The sequence below is a fragment of the Onychomys torridus genome, chromosome 2, assembly GCF_903995425.1.
Source record: "Onychomys torridus chromosome 2, mOncTor1.1, whole genome shotgun sequence".
Taxonomy (NCBI): domain Eukaryota; kingdom Metazoa; phylum Chordata; class Mammalia; order Rodentia; family Cricetidae; genus Onychomys; species Onychomys torridus.
Window position 1 is genome coordinate 140,757,877 of NC_050444.1, and position 21,903 is coordinate 140,779,779.

At 49.3% G+C, this 21,903-nt stretch overlaps 1 protein-coding gene and 1 non-coding gene across 5 annotated transcripts in view; one reads left to right on the forward strand and one right to left on the reverse strand.

Annotated features, from left to right (window-relative positions):
- Window positions 1-722: 722 nt before the first annotated feature.
- Window positions 723-814, reverse strand: LOC118579010. Its single transcript, XR_004944382.1, has one exon. It is a non-coding gene; the product is annotated as a small nucleolar RNA SNORA3/SNORA45 family (small nucleolar RNA).
- An 8,950-nt stretch (window positions 815-9,764) lies between these two features.
- Window positions 9,765-21,903, forward strand: part of Dlgap3 (DLG associated protein 3) — a 67,918-nt gene continuing 55,779 nt past the window's right edge. The window contains exon 1 of one of the 4 annotated variants that reach the window (XM_036177465.1): window positions 9,765-9,872. The gene's annotated coding sequence lies outside the window, so the exon portion shown is untranslated. Of the gene's footprint in view, window positions 9,873-10,573; window positions 10,774-14,005; window positions 14,471-21,903 lie in introns of those variants that run through there. The other 3 variants (XM_036177463.1, XM_036177464.1, XM_036177466.1) reach the window with 3 other exon arrangements.

Here is a 21,903-nt window from a genome sequence, read left to right on the forward strand (position 1 = left end):
TTTCTTCTATCTTAGATTAACCCATTTCTATTAATCTATACTTTGCCATGTGACTTGTGGCTTACCATTACCTTACATCCTTCTTGTCATGGCGGCAGCTGGCCATGTCTTTCCCCTCAGCCTTCCTATTCCCAGAATTCTCTTCTCTCTTGTCCCACCTATACTTCCTGCCTGGCCACTGGCCAATCAGAATTTTATTTACACAGAGCGATATCTTTTTAAAATTTTTATTGCTGCATGATTTTTTAAAATTTCATCCTATCTTATAATTTAGTACTTTTTTTTTTTTTTCCGTTGAAGGACATTTTTGTTGTTTCTAGTTTGGGTTTCTGATGGCCCATCTCCTTGTCCATTTGACTGCATCTGTAATCAACAAAACCCCAAAATGCTGAGCATGCCTGTGAGGGATTTTCTTTCTTTCTTTTTCTTTTTTTTTCCTTGGAAAATGTTAGCATTTAATTAACCTCCCTGGGTGGCTTTAAGCCACCAGGACACAGGCACCTCCAACACCCTTTATCTTCTCTTCAGCTCTTGTGCTGAAAAATGTGACTTTCACGATGACAGACTGCTTAGGGAGCTTTCCCTTCCTCAGAACTTTGTAGTAGGCCTAGACGAAGACAAAAAGATTCTTAATACACTACAATGGCCTCATAGAGATCCACCAACACATTTCCATAATGCTGGAATTAAAACATGCATTATCATGCGTGGCCCCTGGTAGGACATGTTTCTGATCTGGGCATTAACAGGGACATTGAAGACCCCTACCAGTGAATGAAGACCAGCAGATTCTCTTTGTGAACTCTAGCACAGGGATTTTCTTGTCTTTATTTTTTTTTTTATTTTGGAATCTTTTGTTTAAAATTTAATACAATTTCTTTATTGAATCCCTGGGAATCCCACATCATGCACCCAAATTCTGCTCACCTCCCAGTCCCTCTACCTTCTCCCTTCAACCCTACAGCATCTCCTAAAAGAAAATTAAAAAAAATCAAACCAAACCCAAACAAGCAAGCAACCAAAACCAAAATCAAACCAAACCAAACCAAACCAACAACAACAACAAACCCCTCTTTGCTCCTCCATCTTTCCCACCTCTCCAACTGTGAGAGATTTTCTTAATCCAATTGTTTGATGCTGGAAAGACCCACACTGAATTTGGGCTATACCTTGTGGCAGCCCAAATAAAGGGTCATGGAGGAAGGAAGCTTTGATTTTTGCCTGTTTGTTCATATTCTCACTGGCAAATCACTCTATTCTATTGCGGCAGCATCCCTCCACCATTAGAAACAACGGCTTTGGGCTTCTGGCATATGCTGAAGACCAACAGCTCTGCAGGAATCCTCCATGCCTTCAGCGCAGGTTTGAATATGATGAGACATCAAGCCTCATAGACTGAATGACTACCATATCCTCAGTCTCTCCAGTGTGAGGTAGCTGTTGTTGGACTACCTATACTTCAACCTCTAAAGCCAATGTAATAAATCCCCCTTTAATATATGTGTATATATGCTGTGGACATTTTTTTAAGATGGGGTCTCTCTGTGTACCCTTGATTGTCCTAGAAGTCACTCTGTAGACCAGGCTGGCCTTGACTCAGAGATCCACCTGCCTGTTGCCTCTCAAATGCTGGGATTAAAGATGTGCATCACCACTGCTTTCTTCCAGTTGGCTGCAACCCTATAGAGAATGCCTACCAGATTAGCTAACCTGCCTCCTGGTTGGGACTGTAGATAATAATCATGCTGATATTCTAGGCCGCTGCTGGTGCATCCCCATCACAACCCACAGCCCACCCAATCCCAGCTTGTGTTTGTGTCTGTTGCTTTTTCATTTCCTCCCCCCACTTCCACCCCCCACCTCCCAGTTAGGTAAGTCTCTAATCTGTGCAGTCTTGAGAAGACAAGGTCTCAGGTTTGTCAGGCTGGCCTTGAATTCACTATGACCTCACAGATGACCTTGAACTTTCAGTTCTCCTCCCTCCATCTTCCAAGTGCTGGTATTACAGATGTGAGCCACTGTACCAGTTTGTGGGATGCTGGGGATTGACCCCAAAGCTTCGTGCATGCTAGGCAAACACTCTCCTACCCAGTCTGACTTGCTGTTTCCACTGGTTGTATTAGTTAGAGCTCTCCAGAGAAACAGAACTAGCTGTGTAGATATACAGGGGTAGGTCTATCAGAAGGATGCATTGCCACAGTTGTGGAAGCTTCGAGATTTCCCAACACGCTCTCTGGGACTGGGAAGCAAGGAAAGCTGGTGATGTAAGTCAGAACTATTGGGACAAACCTCAGTCTGAGCCCCAGTATCCAAAGGCAATAGAAGATGGATGTCTCTAGTCAAGAAAAAAGAAAGACGATATTTCTTCCACCTTTTTGCTCCTACTGGACTCTCAGTGAACTGGATCATGCCTGCCAACATAGATAAGAGTAGATCTTACCCAGCTTGCTAATATCTTTGGGAAATAAACTTATAGACCTTCTCAGAAATAATATTGATGTGTTTTGTTGTTGTTGTTGACCAGTTAGCTGCATATCCCTTAATTTGGTCAAGTTGACACATGGAATTAACACTCACTACAGTTCTTATGCATGATGCCATATTTCTTTCTTTCTTTTTCTTTTTAAAAAAGATTTATTTATTTATTATGTATCCAGAAGAGGGCGCCAGATCTCATTACAGATGGTTGTGAGCCACCATGTGGTTGCTGGGAATTGAACTCAGGACCTCTGGAAGAGCAGTCGGCACTATTAACCTCTGAGCCATCTCTCCAGCCCTCATTTTCTTTTTCTTTCTTTCTTTCTTTCTTTCTTTCTTTCTTTCTTTCTTTCTTTCTTTCTTTCTCTCTCTCTCTCTCCCTTCCCTCCCTTCCTTCCTTCCTTCCTTCCTTTCTTTTTTTGAGACAGGATTTCTCTGTGTAGTTTTAGTGCCTGTCCTGGATCTCACTCTGTAGACCAGGCTGGCCTCGAACTCACAGAGATCTGCCTGCCTCTGCTTCCTGAGTGCTGGAATTAAAGGTGTGTGCCACCACTGCCTGGCTGATGCCGTATTCCTTTATGTGTTTAGTGATATTTGATTGAGACAGCCATTTTCTTTGGAACTTTATTAGTGGAAATAATTTGCAGTCTTAGAAAAAATGAGTTTACTTTTGAGGGCACAAGGTCTCCCTATATAGCTCAGGCTGGCCTTAAACTCATGATGTTCCTCCTATCACATCTTCCTGAGTACTGATATTAAAGTGAGGTACTATACCACCATGTTCTGCTAAAGAGGTGTGTGTGTGTGTGTGTGTGTGTGTGTGTGTGTGTGTGTGTGTGTGTACATGTGTGTGAAAGCCAGAGGTTGACATAGGGTGTCTTCTATTGAGACCTATCTTATTTTTCTTCAGTGAGGTATCTCATGATCACTAATTCAGTAACACTAGTTGGCTATCCAGTCCCAGAAATCTGTCTCCACCTGAACACTAGGATTACAGATGCATGCCACCCTGTCCAGCAGTTGTGTGTGAGTGCTGGGGACCTGTAGTGACTGAGCCTCACTGAGTGACTGAGATTCCCCAGTCTCCTAAGCTGAGTTATTAAACAAAAATTGGTATTTGCTTCTGCCAGGTGCCTAGAGCACCACCACCCTGGAACCATTTTATACTAATGTCTGTATTGAGTTTTTTCTAGTTCCTCTACATAAGAGTGAGCTAGATTGTTATGATTCTCAGGAAGTGATTATTTCTCTCACACTCATTGCCTTTTTAAGTTTGACACACATTTTTCTTGAAGTTTTCTTCATGTGATGAGGAAGTGAGTTTCTTCAATTTCTGTGCATCCAAACTACAGCCCTTCGGACTCTTACGTTTATTTGTAAGAGTTATTTGACCGCTTTGGACAGACTCTCAGTTTTGCTATTTTGTCATCCTCTGCCCCCCTCTCCCCCCTTCCGCTTCCAGCTGAGGACTGAACCCAGGACCTTGTACTTGCTAGACAAGTGCTCTACTACTGAGCCTAATCCCCAAACCCGGGTTTATCTTCATTCCCTTGTGCCTCAAAGGATCCTGGAAACTAATTAAAATTCATCTTTCAGCAAATATTCCTGTATTGATTGTTTATTGCTTGGCTGCTGTGGTATAGTGCACCAACTCAAAACTCAGTAAGTGAAGTTGGTAAGTTTTTGCTATTGCTTATGAGTTCTCAGCCTGGCTTCATGGTTCCTCCCACTCCTGTGGACTCACTGACATGTTTGCAGTCGCTCGCTATGTATCTCCACCGCTCCTGGCAGTGACCACACATTTGGAGGTCAGTTTGGCTATAGGTTGATCTATCATGGTCTTCGCTGGAACAGTTAATATGGAGCTTAGAATGAGAACTATGCCCAATGGGCTCATGAATTTGAATACTCGGTTCCCAGTGGGTGGTGCTGTTTGAGGAAGGAACTTCAGAGCTTTATTGGAGGAGGCACATGGCTGTGTGAGGGCTTGGAGAGTTTACAGCTGTGTCCCATTTTCGGTTAGATCTCTGCCTCATGTTGACAGCTGAAGGTCTAACCTCTCAGCCTCTTGCTCCAACCACCTGTTACTATGCCTCTTCCATGGGCTCCCCCTGTCGAGCTGTAATCCAAGACAAACCGCTTCTTTTGTGAGTTGCTTTAGCTTATGGTGTTTTATCACAGCAACAGGGAAGTAACCCATACAGTTGGGACGGCATGCTGCTCATTCTCCAGTGCTCTGTCTCAGGCCTGTGGAGGCTGAAGACCAAGAAAAAGAGTTGGGTTCCACGTAGCAGACTGCCAAGGCTGGTTAAAAGTCACAGATCCACCCAGGTGAAAGGGAAGAGAAAGCAGAGTCTGTGTCTTGGTCAGAGAGTTGCAAAGTCACATGGCAAGAAAATGTCATTCAGAGACAGTGGAAGAATTGGTCATCCTCTTTTTATCAACTTAAAATATTTCATTGAGGGAGATAAATAGAGGAGGTAAGGTTTGTTGACAGTTTGCAGTGCTAGGCTCAACAAATACCCAGAATCCAGGTTTTCCTATTTCTCTGTTCTTCATGGGCTACTTTCCATTTAAAGGATTCTAGAGACCAAAAGTCTACCAATCCACAGTCGCCAAGGTTTTCTGTTAACCAAGACATCCAGTGGAAAATACACTGTCTTCCTCAGATCCCTCTGGAAGATGGACATGTGCTTTGCATCTCCCTGCTGTGCTCCCAGCCCCTGATCTCTTTCTCCGTGGATTCATTATTCAAGCATTTCCTTATCTTCCAATCAAGAGCACTGTAGTGCCCAAAATATTTTAGAGTGTTGTGCAGTGCTTACTTACGTGGGAAAGGCTGAAGCCAGAGTCACTGAAGAAGTCCATGACCACTAGGTCAGCTACTTTGTGTCAAGAACTGGCTTCTCTACAGAACACAAATTCTTGGGTACCCAGGTCAGTCAGCCTCAGATGATATCCTGTTTGCAACAGATCTACCTAGACCTTAGTGCTAAAGTTGGCTTCGTGCTCTATTCCTTTTCGGTTCTGCCTTCATTTACATTTGGGACTCAGTTTTCTTGCTAGCACACTGATACATTTAAGAATATTTTTAAAAGCCAGATGTTGCTGTGGAATAACCCTTCTGTGTGAATATATGTCACTATGATTGGTTTAATAAACAAGCTGACTGGCCAACAGCTGAACAGGATAAAGTTAGTGGGAAAGCCAACTGAGCATGATGGGATGAGGACGGGTGGAGTCAGAGAGTCGCCAGCAGATGCAGAGTGAGCAAGATGGGTACACGTACTGAGAAAAGCCACGTGGCAAAGCATAGCTAAAATATATGGGTTAATTTAAGTGCAAGAGTTAGCTAGGAACAAGCCTGAGCTATTGGCTGAGCACTTGTAATTAATATTGAGTCTCTATGTCCATTATTTGGGAAGCGGCCACGGCACAGGGGAACACCACCTACGAGGTGTGGTGGTGCGCACTTTAATCCCAGCACTTGGGAAGCAGAGGTAGGCAGATCTCTATGAGTTCAAGCCCAGCCTGATCTACAGAGTGAGTTCCAGGACAGCCAGGGCTGTTACAAAGAGAAACCCTTTCTTGAAAAAACCAAAAGGAAAAAAAGAATATTTAAAAAACTTATTTGTAATTTTCCTTGTTTTTATGTCTTCTTTGTTTAAGTAAGACAGGATCTCATGAATCCCAGGATGGTCCCAAACTCACTTTTTAGCCACGGATGACCTTGAACTTCTGATCTGGCCTCTACTCCCTAGGTTTGGGGATTGCAGGTGTTCACCACCATGACTAGTTTTATGTGTTGCCTTTGAAGATCAAACTCAGGGCCTCATGCATGCTAAGCAAGCACCATACCACCTGAGACACAGTCACTCTTTACCTATGGCTTTCAAGATTTATTTGCTTTTATTTTATGTATATGAGTATTTGTCTGCATGTGTATATGTGTTGAGCCCTCAGAGGCCAGAAGAGGTATCAGATCTCCTGCAACTGGTGTTACAGGTGGTTGAGAGTGGGTGGTTACCATGTGGGTGCTGGGAACGGAATCCTGGTCATCTGCAAGAGCAGCAAGTGGTCTTAATAGCAATCTCTCCCGCCCCCCAGATTTTTTTTCATTTCTCTTTATTTATGTGTATGTATGAGTGTCAGTGTGTATGTACACACATGCACATGGGTGGGTACCCAGGGAGGACAGAAGAGAGTATGAATCCCCTGGAGTTAGGGTTACAGGTGTTTGTGAGCCACCCAATGTGGATTCTGGGAACAGAACTTCAGTCTGCAAGAACAGCAAGAGCTCTTAATAACTGAGCCATCTTTCTAGCCACATACCTACAATTTTAAGTCATTTATTATATTTTCTTTTTTCTTTCTCCTCCCCCCCTTTTTTTTTTTCCCAGAGCTGAGGACTGAACCCACAGCCTTGTGCTTGCTAGGCAAGTGCTCTACCACTGAGCTAAATCCCCAACTCCTCTGCCTTTTTTTTTCTTTTTCTTTTTTCTTTTCCTTTTTTTTTTTTTTTTTTTTTTTTTTTTTGAGACAGGGTTTCTCTATCTGTTTAGCCTTGGCCATCCTGGAATTCACTTTGTAGACCGGGCTGGTCTTGAACTCACCGAGATCCACCTGCCTCTGCCTTCCAAATGCTGGGATTAGAGGTGTGTGCCGCCGCCCCCGCTGCCGCCGCCACCACCACCTGACTCATTTATCATATTTTCAATGGAAGGATTAACCACGGAATTAAGGTACCTCATCTGCTATCCTACTTGATGAATTTTTTTTTTAAAAGATGCTTTGACACAGTATGTGTACCAGGATGGCTTTGAAATAATGAACCTGAGCTGGGTGGTGGTAATACACTCCTTAAATCCCAGAACTTGGGAGGTAGAGCAGGTGGATCTTTGTGAGTTTGAGGCCAGCCTATTCTACAGAGTGAGATCCAGGACAGCCAGGGCTCCACAGAGAAACCCTGTCTCAAAAAAAAAAAAAAAAAAAAAAAAAAAAAAGAGGTAAGAAAGAAATAATGAACCTCCTTCCTCAGGTTGGAGGGCTGAGATAACATATGACAGCATGCCTTGCTTGATTGACAATTGGCTAGATGTCCTTTTCCCATGTTTCTATCTGAAACGCTCCCAATCTTTATGGTCCTACTCAAATGCTTTCTTTATGTATTCTTGTCTGCCTTTCTTCGCCTAGACAGAGCTGGCTATTGCATATAGACTTTAAAATTTCATTAATTTATGTGTGGGTATTTTGTCTGTATGCTTGTCTCTGTACCACATGTGTGCAGTACCCCCAGAAGCCAGAAGAGGGCACCAGATCCTTTGGTACTGTATTTTCAAACCGCTGCGAGCCACTATGTGAGTGCTGAGAACTGAATCTGGGTGGTCTGGAAGAGTAGCCAATGCTCTTAACCTCAGAGCCATCTCTTCAGGCCCTGCTTCCAGACTTTAAAAATACTTTTGTGTCCACCTCTGTTAGGCATGGAATTTCTAATATAGGAGTCATAATTTACAGAGTGTAAAGCCCCTTGTTAAAAATTATTTAAAATTTCAAGGTGGTCTGGGAAGACAGCTCAGTTGGTTAAATGCTTGCTTTATATGTGGACCCATGTTGAAAAACAAAACAAAACAAACAAATAAAAATCTAATAACAAAAGTAGCCATGGTGGTGAGTGCTTATAATTCCAAGTATGATGTGGCAGAAGGAGATGGATCCCTGGGGTTCACTTTCCAGCCAGCCAAACCCACTTGTTGAACACCAGGCCAGTGAGAGACACTTCTCCTTCAAAAAAAGTGGATAGTGTCTGGAGGAGAACACCAGAGATTGTCCTCTGGCCTCTACGTTTGTGTGTGTGTGTGTGTGTGTGTGTGTGTGTGTGTGTGTGTGTGCACACGCGCGCGCACACGCGCGTGAGCACACACACACGAGCACACACACACATTCTCACACACTCAGTTTGAAGTCAGTGACAGCAGAATAAGAGTGAGGTCCTTTTGTGTGTGGAGCTCTGAATGACAGGTCCAATTCCCAGGACACTGGCTTGGAGACTCATTATTCCTGGTTTAAAGAGCCACTGCCCTCACTGATCACTGGAGATGGGCATTCTCTATCTGAAGTAAACCTATCTGATGAACCAGTAAATAGCTGTTGAATGAACACACGCAAACTCCATCATGTTAATTTATTTTTGTTTCAAAAATTTAAACCTCAAAAATGTATTTAGTGTGTATGAGGGTGGGAGACAGTGCACACAAGGAGCCACGATGTGGAGGTCAGGGGACAACTTGGGAAAGTCATTCTCTCCTACCAGGTGGGTCTTAGGGATCCAACTCAGTCATCAGGCACCTTTACCTGCTGAGCCATCTCACCAGCCCCTAGAGCCTCAATTTTAAAACACAGTTCTTTGACAACAGCTTTAACAGAAAAGAAGAGAAACTGTATACTAAATGTCCCTGTTCATCTTAAGATGCCTTCGGGTTTACAAAATACATCTTAGAACTGACAGAGCATGGAGGTACCTTTTAGCATCCGACATGATGGCTGTTCTTATGCTCCATGGGAAATGAGACATTTCTCTCAGTTCTACAAAGTGTTCCTGGACCAACTTTCTATCTTACTTTCCCTGACATCTACTCTTGGCTGAATGAACGCCGGGCATGAAATGTCTGCAGCCTCGGCACACAATTGAAGGGACAATGAAGTGGTCCCGTGGGCGGCCAGTCTGTTCGCCTTCCATTCGACTGCTCGGTTTCCCATGGGAGAAGGGCTCTCCAGGCCCCTTTATGTCATTTATGTAGTGTGGCACCTTAAAGCATCTCCCTGGGGAATGGGTGTGGGTTTGGCTCTGATTCTTCATCGTTAGGGCCGGTGACTTCTACTTTTCGTGCCTCAGTTTGCCCGGTTACTCACGGAGGGAAGCCAGTGACCCCAAAGAGATACACAGAGAGAGGAGTCAGTTGCTGGGGGACATTGACTCAAAACAGCTCCCAAGGTCTGTCTCTGGGGTGGTGGACTGTCTCTCACGCCTCCCAAGCCCACACCGTAAGTTTTCAGTGCCAGACAAGGCGGAGGATGGAGATCGCCCTCTGCCCCAACTTAGAGCTCCCCAGGCAGCGTGCCCTCGTACCCACCGGGAAAGTCAGGATCCAGAGCCCGCCCTTCCCCCCCCCCCTCCGCCCCTCCTCCTGCGGCTTCCCCACGCGGCCCCCTCCCCCCCATTACAGCATCGCTCTGGGCGCCAAGACGGATTCCAGCCAGGGACTGCTGCAGTCAGCTCTCGGCGCTTCTGCAGCCTGGGTCTTGGTTCCGCAGCTTCGCGCTGTGCTTCGGACAGTCCCCTTTCCCTGGTCTACCCCACCCCCGCCATGGCACAGCCCCTGGCTCGGGGCCCAGAGGTGGGCGGGCACAGTGGGTACGGGTGGGGCCCCCAGCTCAGACGGCAGGTAGAGCGGGGTTCTCCCGGCACACTGGGGATTGCCTCCACTGGCCGACTGTGGGTGAGGGACGCCTGTCAGTGACTCGGAGGCCGGGCGCAGCGCCCCGCCCTGGCAGGGGTGGGGCAGAAGGGCTGGGGTGGGGTTGGGGGGGGGAACTCCCAGAGCCCAGGCCAAGCGCCGAAGTCGGGGAGCATAGCCGGGAAACTAAGGACAGTAGCCTAAGAGGACGTGCTTGGGAGGGGGAGGCTGTGTGTGACATTCAGGGTGTGACTGCCTCGGTGAGGCTGTGTGTCTCCCTAGCCACCCGCGCTCCAGGCTTGGGTACCCGTGCCCAGGTCTGCTGTGCGCGGTCGTGACACCGAATGCGCTGGTTCCTGGGTCCTCGGTGCACGCCGACCCGGGAGACCTCATTCGCACCCGGGAGCTGGGCCTCCCCGGCGCTGTCGCTCAGCGACGCGGGCGCTCCTCCGGGACCGCGGCGGCCGCCCGCCGGCTGCGACCTCGGTCCTCGCGGGGCGGCTGCGGGGGCGGGGAGCGCGGGCCCCCTCCCTGTCGCGGGCTCCTGGCTCGGCCGCCCTGCGCGGGGGCGGGGGCGGGGGCGGGGGCGGAGCGCGCGGGCGGGATCCCCCCGCCTCCCCGTCCTGGTCCCCGGGAAATCCAGCCTCCGTGGCTTGGCCGCCTCCGGCTCCCGCTCCCGCGGCCGCTCAGCGCTCGCTCGGGGCTCCGCAGCCCGCGCGGCCCCTCAGCCAGGGGCTCCGCAGTGCCGGGTCCCGGAGCCCGCACTCGCGCCCGCAGCCGCAGCGCCCCCGGCCCGGGCCGCCGGCACCATGTAACCCCGGCCGGAGCCCGACCGGGCCAGGTAAGCAGCCGGGAGGGGTGGGGACCGGGCCGCGCTGGCCGCGCCCTCTGCAGCGCCCCCCAGGCTCGGCCCCGGCTGCGGCCCCGGCGCCGCCCACGCCCGGGGCTCCCCGCGGCCTGGGCTCGGGCCCCGCGATGGGGGGAGGGGCTGGGCCTCGGCGGCCGCCCCCGACCTCACCCTGGGCCTGGAGGCCGGCGTGCCTGACCCCAGCGACGGGTTGGGGGACCACGCGCACCGCAGGCGCGCTGTCCCGGCCGGGGCCGCGGGAGGCCGGCCAGCGCCCGCCCAGCCCTTGCCCGGCTGGAATGGAAGCTTGGATCTGGGAGGGAGGTTGACTGTGGGGGGAAGTCGTGGTGTTGGGGAGATCCAGAGAGAAGTTTCCTCTGCAGGTGTGTGAGCGTGCTTGTGTCTGTGATGAGGGTGTCGCCGTGTGGGTCTGTGGGTGAGTGAGTGTAATGCAGTGAGCGTGCAGGGTGTTACCGTCCATGAATCTGTCGACATATGTGTCGATGAGTGTGTGCTGCTACTGTGTGGCTGTGTATGTAGGTGTCTGAGTGTGTATGAATGGACGTGCATGTGCGACTCTCTCTGAATGGGTCTGGGTATGATGTACTGTGTGACTGTGTGGGAATATGTCCAAGCAGGGTTCACCCACACCTGGGCTTTTTGCCCCGCCCCCATTCCTGGTGGGACATAGCATGGGAAGATCATACTTTTCCGAGGTCAGATGGCTCCCTCCCTCCAAGGTCTCCTTAGACTTAGAGACAAGAGCTTCTGGTGTCTTTCCCCCATGCTGGGTCCCTGCTGGCAGTGTGGTGTTTGGGGCTTGTATCATTTCAGTAATGTTTGGCCAAAGGCAAAGGCCCTTTAGAGTCAGACTCTGAGGAATCCAGGAGGAAGATCTGCCTTGCTAACCACTGGAGCAAGTGTCTTTCTCCTGGAGTTCTAAGCTCCAAATCTCTAAGTTCTGGGTCACTGGCTTAGCTCACGGTTCCAGGTGGGTCTCTACGTAGCTCCTTGAAGTATCAATCTAAGACTTTTGAAAATGCCCCTCTCATCTCTTCTTGATTCTCGAGCTGCCTTGGAAGCAGGCAGGGCTGTCAGGTTAGCCATATGAAACCAACAGTATTCAACTGTTGTTCGTTTTTTTTAACCTGTAAAAACAACCACTCCTCATGGTTCAAACTAATATGACGCCAGTTTACAGGAAGAGAATGTTGAGGCTTGGGAGGCGAGCTGCCTTTCTTGTAATCACACATCACCAGTCTTCCATTGTCTGATCCAGTGAAGTCTTCCGTTGACCCTAGGCACCCAGCTAGGCCGAGGTTAGAGAGCAGCACTTTCCAGTGTGTTTTCTCTGACTCTGGACCACTGCCCCCCACTTCTGTCCACTATTTCCTGAGTGTGGGGTCTACTTCTGTACCCAGCTGTCAGTGCCTGAAAGAGAGAGATGAGGGAGAAGAGAGGAGGGGGGGGAGCTTCGTGAGTTGGCAGTGAATCAGGGTCTAAAAAGAGAGCTGGGAGGGCTATGGTGGCAGGTGTTTCTAAAAGGAACGTGGGCATAGGATGAACAGCCTCAGATGCAGCCCCCACACTCCCCCCACTGCCCCACTGATCTGGCAGGCAGTGCCCACTGCATTTTGTGCCAGGGGGCGCACATCCAAGGAATGAGCTTGCATGAAGCTATAGAATGAAAGCCAGAGGAAGAGCCTGACAGTTGACTTGGTCCAATCTCTTAATTAGAAATTGGGGAATCTGAAAGAGAGGAGACCTACTCAAGGTCACTCAGTGAACCTGTGGATTCCTAGGCTAGTGTCCCCCAGGTAATTTCCAAACCCTCACATTCTATCCTGGAACTCCCCACCCGCTTAAGAGCTGAGTGGGTGGATAGAGGAGAGGAAGACTCAGTATATCTAAGGCTGTCAATCCGTCAACCTGGGACTCTTCTCAGAACAGAGGAGCCTACAGGTATTTCTGGGGATGGGATGGCAGACCCGCCATAGAGGAAGGTCATGGCCTTGTGTTCCCCTGGCTAGGGGCTGGCACTGCTCTAGGCCCAACTTCAGACTTCCTTCTTTCAGTGCCTGCTTTCAGCATCTGCTTAGCATGGAACATCTCTTCCAGCTGATGTTGGCACCTCAGGGGGCTGGGCCCACTTTTCTTCACCCCACACAGTTTCTGATGCATTTGGCCTCTAGCTGGGCTGACTTTGTTGTTGTTGTTGTTACCCTTATTGAGCTTCTGATGGGTAGAGTAACTTCTGAGTTTTGTCTGATGTAGAAAAATATACAGCTACCCGAACCCTTTCTGACCAAGGCTTCTAGGAGTTTAGACCAAACGGTAAACATATTTGCCCTGGTTCTCATGGTGAGGGGTCTGCAGTTCAACAAGGGGCTTTCTGTTTGGTTTGGTTTTAGGTGGCTGAAATGAAGCGAGGAGGGGTATAATCACGAAGCTTTTCTTGAGACAAGCTTCCAAAGACTTTCCCAGTGCCTTCCCATCCCTGTGGTCAAGAAGCCTTCCCAGATTCTGATTTCAGTCCCACTTGGGGGAGTCGAAAGCTTTGTTTCTCAGTGGGGGGTTGGAAGAACATCTGTGTACCCCCCACTCTGAAAGCATCATGTCTCAATTCCCTCTTTATCCACCCCCCTTCAGTCTGAAGGCTGCTGGCTCAGCGGGGCCTCCTGCCGTCTGGGGAGTCTGGGTTTGAGCTGGGATGAGGCGGTGGCACCATCGTTATGGTAACGAGCTGCCAGCTCATCGTTGCTAATAACTTGTCGGGCCCCTGGGCTCAGTGCAGCATCCGTTCCCTGCAGCCCTTCTTCCCATGTTACAGACAGAAAAAGTGAGGCTTATGAAGGAGGGGCCTGGGAGGAGGAGAGTCTGAGGTTGGGTGGCCTTTTCCTTGAGTCCCTGACTGGGGAACCATGGGGAAAGAGGTGAAGTTGCTTGGTGCGGAGTTATAAATGTGGTTGCTCAGGCTTGATTTCTTGGGTGGTTAATGTGTGACTAGACTCATGCTTGCGTAAACTTGTACATGCGAGCTGACATGTTCATGTGCATATATATAACAGCCCACAGGCAAGCATGTTCCAAGCATCAGAGCACACTCGTGTATGAATACTGCTTCTCCCATCTGCACATAAGGCACCCAAGAAATCTGGGTTTGTGGGGGTGTCCAGGTATGTGGGTGGGGATCTGATCTTTTCCTGATGCAGCTTCAAAGTATCTTGTTAACAAAGGGACAGAATGGTCCCAGGGTTCTTCTTCTTCCTTCCAGTCCAGAGCTCAGAATGGGAGTGGGCTGGGGGTGGTGGGGGGGACCCAAGCCCTCAGTTCTAGAAGGCTTCTGCCTCTGTGCCCTTTGAGCTCAGGTAGCCCCTGCCCCCCACTCTCTCTTCTTTCTCATCCTCTCCTCTTCCTGTGTGTAAATATTAAAGAGCTGAGCCCGCGGGGCTGATGTAGACATGGGGAGAGAATGAAATTAAAAAGGATTCCCTCACCCCCATCCCAACGCCCCCTCCCTGCAGTCCCCCGCTCCAGCTTCTTCCCCTCACTCAGTGCTTCCACATACCTCTCCTCCCCCAAGTCCAGATGGGAGCTGGCTCCTGCAGAGAGGGGTTCAGAACAGGGTGTGGGGAGCTACCTCTCTCTGCCTCCTCCCAGCACATCTGCCTACAGGGCCGAGAGCCCCCACGTGAGTATTTATTTTGTTTTGGGGTGGTGGTTAAGAAGGAAAGTGCTTTCTGGAACCAGCTGTGAGTGGTGCTCAGGTCTGAAAGGAGGTGGGTGGGGTCCTCTCTCTAGGCTTCTTGAGGGAAGCTCCAGGTCTGAATTTCTCTTCTCTTTTAGATCTCCAGGGAAGGGGGGGGGGTTGTCAGGTGTGCCAGTGCACAGGAGCAAGGATGGGAGCTTTATGGAGAGAGGGTTTTCGTCGGGTAAAGCTTCTCCCTTGCTTTCTGGGTTTCTGGAAACCCAGCTCCAGTGGGTAGGAGCTGTCCTCAGTGCTGAATGGGACTTGGCGGAGATGCGCTCCTTTGGAGCTGTCCCGGGTGCTGAAAAAGGTTTGGGCCACTGATGGAGAGGTGCCTGGGCAGTGCCGTGGGTTCGCTAGAAAAATTCTCCCAGGTGACCCATTTTCCAAGGGCAGAGTCCCTGGATAGAAATATATATTCTGAGGTTATTCTTAGGAATTTAGGCCTCACAGTTGTTAGTGGCATTTGGTAAAAGGACTTTCTTTTCTCTATTTGAGTTCACCTTCCTCTTCCCCAATCCCTTGTACTGATAATGTGGGCCTAGGAAGGGGCAAGACAATTGTGGCCGTGAGCTTTCTGCTTCTGAAATCGTCATAGTGCAACAAGCTTATTGACTCTGCACAAGCCTTTCTTCTTTGGGGCCCCAGAAGTTCAGACTCAAGACATTCAAGAGTTTGAGTCTGGCAGGATAGACCTCAGTGGATGGGGCTCAGGATATAGAGTGGGGATAGTTGATTGGCTACTTGGTTCCAACCTGCTAACCATAACTTTAGATTTGAGAACAGGAACCCTAAAATATTCTGCAAGCCTGCTTGTGCTCTGCCCATCCCCAGCCCTAGCTCGAAGCATCATTTGGGAGAGACTTTTGTTGGGGAGGAAGATTTCTCAGCAAAGGATTCAAGGAGTGGGTGGGGTTGTTCAGTGCCATGGAGAAGAGAAGGAGGAGGCTACTGGAGACAGGGCAGCAGGGAAAAAGGAAGATCTGGGGGAATGAAAAGTATTCAGATGAAAGGATGGGGTCTGGGTTTCAATACTTGGCTCCTCTGGATAGCTTTCCCCTAGTGACCTGCAGTCAGGGTCATGTGCGGTATCTGGGTTCAACAGAATAGAGCTGGGAGTTATTTCTTCAGAGGCCCCTTCCCTTGTCATCCCAGGGGGATGAGAGCCAAATGTCAGGACATGCAGATGAGGCCGTGGGGGAACAACAGGCAGGAGGGTTGATGGCAGCTCACCTCCCATCCCCAAGAGCACAATCAAATATTCAAATGGGATCCTGATGGGGAGGGGCAGGGAAAGGCTTCCAGATGACTCTGGGCAGACATTGGGTGTGGCAGGAAGTTCAGGACAAGGGAGAGATTTCCAGAGGTCTCACTCAGAACCAGTCTCTCCTTCCCCGCATAGGACTTCTGGTTAACAAGGGGCCCTTCACCCATTATGTTTTTGATGTTACCCATCAAGATGATTCCTCCTTCTTGAGCTGCTTGAGAGGAGCTGAGTTTCCGTATGCTTGTGGGTGCTGGGAGGTGGTGGGTGTGGGTGTGGGTGCCTGTTTGGGGAGGGAGGTGTTTGTGCTCCACTCGGCTCCCTTGGTTACATAACAGCTTTGATAAGACTTTACTTTGGATCTGCTGCCACTGCCTGAAGCAGTCACCCCTCCACCCCCTCGTGGAATGCTCGGTGTCCACCCCCTTCTTCCCTGGCCCCTTAGAGAGTCCTGCTGTTCATGATCCAGTGTTCTGGCAGTTGCTTCTCTGCCAGGAGCTGTCCGCAGCTTGCCTTCCTGTCCCTGAGTGGCTCCTGTTGTGAAATACTTGCTTTTATTATTTTGGGCCCGGGTCATCTCCTTTACATTTCTGAGCTTCCTGGTCTACCCTCTTCCTTGTCAAGGCCCTCAGGCTGCCTTGTGGAGCTGTCCTGAAGGGAAGAAGAGGGTTGTCCCAGGAGTCTTCAGGACACAAACTAGTTCATTTATTGTTCCTTCTCTGCTTTTGATGTCTTCAATATGTTTGGGAGTGGAGAAACATTCCCAGAAGTGCTAGGAGCGATCATCTTTTTCACTTCTCGTACAATTAAGGGGGTGTATATGTGGTGGTCGCTGCCTCTTGGATGGGCAGAGTTGTTATATCAACTTTATCCTCACCCAACTTGTCTGAGCAGATGCTGTTGTTTTCTAGGCATAGGACAAAGGAATTTCAGAGCTTTCTCTTAAGTGCCTTTCCCCCGAGTTAGGTGGGAATGGGATGTGATTGGGAGTGGGGTGTACCATGTGGCTAACAGGAGCTACTTTGCAGATGGAGAGGCTTGCAAGTTGCACATATAAGTTTGTGATGTTACTAGGATGATGGGTTTCTCTGTGGATAGAGTAGAAGCCTGTGGAGGATCTGCCTATCCTGTGAGTGGGTCTGGGATGGCATAGATATACATTTGTGTATATGCATGTGAGCACTTAATACATGAGTGTATGTATGACTTTATATACATCCATTTATATATGTGACTGTGAAGGCAGCTAAACCAGCAGGTGGGTGGGTGATATGCTTACCCAGGGATACAGATGTGTGACCATGTGTATGTGAACATGGATGTGAGCTGTGTATATACTTATGTATAAATGTATATATGCACTGTCTGGTGGTAGCACATGCCTTTAATCCCAGGACTCAGGAGGCAGAGGCAGGCGGATCTCTGTGAGTTCGAGGCCAGCCTGGGCTACAGAGCAAGATCCAGGACAGGCACCAAAAAAAACTACACAGAGAAACCCTGTCTCAAAAACAAACAAACAAACAAAGTGTATGTGCATGTAAATGTACTTAATAATTTAGGAGCATATGAATAAATGTGCATCAATTTGATTCATAGAGAGGGATATAGATGTCGAATCTGACTCAGCATTGGCTCTCTCCAAAAGTTCTTTTCCCACGAGCTTGAACTTGGTCCATTCTGACGTCTGTGGCTCTTCTCCAGAAAGCAGGTCTCTCAAATCCTCACGTCCTAGGGAGCCATCTAGTTCCTGTCACCATTCATATGGAGGCAGTTTGCAGAGGGAAATCTTAAAGACAGCTGTGAAAGATCTGATCCTGATGTTGACCATATGCTTGATATTTAGGGGTGTATGTGGGGAAGTGCGAGGGGGAAACATCAATACTACTCCAGAGGTTTCATGAATTATGAACAACTTGGGTGTGAATAGAGGAAGCAGGCAGGGGATATTAAGGAGACCCAGCCGGGCGGAGGTGGCACACACCTTTAATCCCAGCACTCGGAAGGCAGAGCCAGGCGGATCTTTGTGAGTTCGAGGCCAGCCTGGTCTGTGGAGCGAGATCCAGGAAAGGCGCAAAACTATACAGAGAAACCCTGTCTCGAAAAACCAAACCCACCCCCCCAAAAAAAGAGAGAGACCCAGTAGGTGTTTGTATATATATATATATGTGTGTGTGTGTGTGTGTGTGTGTGTGTGTGTGTGTGTGTACATATGTGTGCCCATATGGGTCATGTGGCAATGTGTGTATTGCTTATCTATGGTACTATATGCACATTTAACATAAGTGTGCTTGCTAATATGCATATAACTGTGGCGATATATTGTGTACCCTAATAAAGCTTGCCTGAAGATCAGAGGACAGAACAAGCCACTAATTAAACATAGAAGCCAGGCAGTGGTGGCACACACCTTTAATCCTAGAACTTTGGAGGCAGAGATCTGTCTGGATCTCTGTGAGTTCAAAGCCACCATGGACTACATGAGATTGACTCAGTCTAGGAGAGAAACAGAGCCAGGCAGTGGCGGCACACACCTTCAATCCTAGTACTTGGGAATCTCACACCTTTAATCTCAGCACTTGAGATACCATGCCTTTGCTTGGGAAGCACACATGTCTTTAATCCCAGGAAGTGATGGCTGGGTGGAGAAAGGTATATAAGGTGTGAGGAGACAGGAACCAGAGGCTTTTCGGGCTTAGGAGCCCTCGAGGTAAGAGGTGGCTGTGGCTTGTTCCTTTGTCTCTCTGATCTTTCAGCAATTACCCCAGTATCTGGCACCGGGATTTTTATTATAAGACCTTTAGAAATTTGAGCAACATCTGACAACGAATCTATAGGTATACACAGGCAGACATGCCCATAAATGTTAATCTGCATACATATGTGAACAGTGTATATGAAATATCCCAGTATATGGCTGCAGTGGTCTGACGCCAACTTGCAGCCATAAACCCCTGCATATCACTCACTTGTTTTTTTTGTGTTTTGAGACAGAGTCTCACTCTGGAGTTCAGGTTGGCAGTAGGAAGCCCACGATGGCCTCAGAGTCATAGCAATCTTCCTGTCTCAGCCTGCTGAGTGTCGAGATTACAGGTATGAGCCACCATTCCTGGCTCAGCCAAGGCTGGCGTTAGTTTCCCAACAGTCCTTGTTCCGTCACATGTGCCTCCCCTGGGGCATGCAGTCACTTTGCCAATATCTGTTTTACACTGACACTATTCCACAGACTGTACTTGACCAAACTCAAGCTGATCCTCAACTTCAAGTGACCTACAGTCTAAGGAGGAAATTGGAGGCACATGAGCACAGTGGGTACCATGAACCTAAGGAGGAAGTTAGGTCAGCTCTGGAGTAGGAGGGAAGAGTTTGGCAAGGACCCAAAGAAGGTGGGGTGCTTGAGCTAAAGCTTAAAAGGGGAACAAGCATTGGCATGTGAGCAACTGAGGGAAAAGGTGTTACAGGGCAAGAAGTATCCAACTGGCTGGTGGGATGGCTCAGTGGGTAAAGACACTTGCCACCAAGCCTGATGAGTTCAACTCCCAGGACCTACATGGTGGGAGGAAAGACCTGCCTCCCTTAGGTCCTCTGACCTCTACATACACACCATGCACACAAGTGAAGAAATAAGTAAGTACATAATCAATAAGCATAAAAATTATAAAAAAGAAATGCCCAGCTGGTCTCCTACCCCCACGCTTGTTTGCTCCATGAGTTCAGGAGCTGGAATAAGATCAGGTCATACATATACTTGTTTTCACTCTCTCCCTTCTTTTGTCCCGGTCTCCCCTCACCCCTTTCCTAGACAGGGTCTCAAATCAAGCTGGCCTCAGACTCACTAAGTAGCAGAGAATGACCTTGAACTTGCGATCCTCTGGCCTCTCCCTTCTAGGTGCTGGGATCACAGGCACATACCACCATAACAGAGTCTAGGTACTGTTGGGGATCAAACCCAGGACTTGGTGCATGCTAGGCAAGCTCTCCACTGCCTGCTTTCCATCTCCCTGGGAGTGACATCTGGAGTGCCTGTGGTCAGGGCCTGAGTGTTTTGTGTCAGATCATCACGCATCCCCTCCCTGGCCCCCAAGGTCTTCCTTTCTAACCCACCAAGAAGCTGGAAAATCCCTCCCCGAGGTTTGATGCTCTCCGTTCCCCTCAGCCCAAGATGCTCTTTTTTAGACGTTCATGACACTCCCTCCCTCCCTCACTTTCTTCAAATCTTGGCTCAAACGTCTCTTTTCTGCAGAGGCCTCCCTCCCCAGCAGTCTAACTGAAATAGCCTCTTGCTACGCTACCCCCTCACCCCGGTTTATCCATATTTTAAATTTTCACTCGCCACCACCAGTTACCTCACATGATGGTTTCCTGCCTCACTCTCCTCACTAGACCATGAACTTCCTGAGAATGGGAGCTTCATCTGCTTTGCTCACAATGCTGTTGACTGGGTCGGGAGGAGTGTCTGGTTCCGAGTAGGGCACTCGGTTTATTTGTCACACATTATAAAGGGATCACACTAGATGCCCATAGGATGACCAGCTCAGGGTGTGAGGTAGGGAGACCAGTTGGGATGCTGTTGTGATAGCTTTGGTGAGAATTAGGAGGAGGGTGGACTGATGTAGAGCACTAACCACGGAGGAGGAGGAAAAGAGACATAGTGTACACATGTATGTATACACATGCATACACATACACGTGCATGCATGTATTTTAGCCAGTCATACCTGCTCCCTTTGGGGAAGACTAAGGAGGGAAGTAGAAGCCTGTGTGTGTGTGTGTGTGTGTGTGTGTGTGTGTGTGTGTGTGTGTGTATGTGTGTGTGTGTTGTGTGTGCTGTGTGTATGTCACGACTAATACCCCACGAGAAGCTGGACACCCTCCAGCTAACCCTGGCTGCCATTCTCCCTTCCTTTTGGATCTTGGCACTACCAACCCACACACGCCCACCTCTGCCAGCCAGGCTGCAGAGGGCTGCTAAGCGGGGCCTCTGTGGTTCCATTGCGTCAGTGACGCAAAGCTCCTGCCTTAGGGAATGGGCTAGATGGCAAGCAGGACCCTGAACAACAGGAAGGACTTAGCGAGTCAGAGCCACAGACACAGCCTTGGAGACAGAGAAAAAGAAGGGCGGTGGGAGCTGCCAGCTGGAGAGCTTAGGCGGATCTCAGACTTCCTGCAGTCAGATGTGATAGCTTCCCTGACCAGCCCACCCCCTTCTCCTGGCGGGGTGCATACCTTAACCAAAGATACTTGGAGCTGTTGGTCCCTGGGGCTGTGATGTGAAGTCAGGTCCAGTTCTATAGGATGGTCTGGGGCTTGGCAGTATGGGAGGAATTTTTCTTTGTGTCTTGAGAGATCATTTCCCTCTCTCCCAGGAGGCCCAGGGGCTTTGAGTTTGCATTGTAGAATGGAGGTCTAAAGTCAGACCTCAGGTAGGACTGGTGGGCTGCTAGCCAGAAAGGTTCAAGGCACTGTCTGTGATCCATGCTGGTGAGAACTAGAGAAAGAAGTGGGGGTGGTGGGTCACCCTCCCCCTGACCTCTGGGGAAAGGTGGTATTCAAGGCTAAAGATCTTTTTCAGTGTGCCCCCTTCTTCCCCTCCCCCCTCACCAGACCTCTATACCTAGGGCGGGATTGCTTTGGAATAGAGAGGCTGGTACTAGAACCCATTCTAGGTTGTGGGGTGGAGGGGACCTCTCTGCTGCTCTCCTCTCTTTTTGGGGCTAGGACCTGGGTGCTGCAGCCTCTCCCTTCCCACCTGGGCTGTGAGCTTGGGGGTTGGGCCGAAACAGCCGCCAGAGCCGCCCACCTGCCCGCGGTGTCATGGCAACGACTCTGCCCACGTGGACGAAGAGGAGAGGGAGGAGAAGAGAGGAGAGGAGTCGCGACCAACGTGGAGATGGGAGGGGGCTTCTCAGGGTCCCTTATGCTAGGGTCTCCACTCTTCAGCTTGGACCGATCCTAACTCCTTTCTCCCCAGAGACCCCAAGGGAGGGTGTGGCTATGTTTTCAGTCCTGGCTACAGAATGTGCTTGTCCTTGAGTGGCCTGAGTAATGATGACCTTGGCCTCTTACACGTGGACGTTGGCTAGGGTTCTGGGGGACATGGAGTTTTTGCACATGT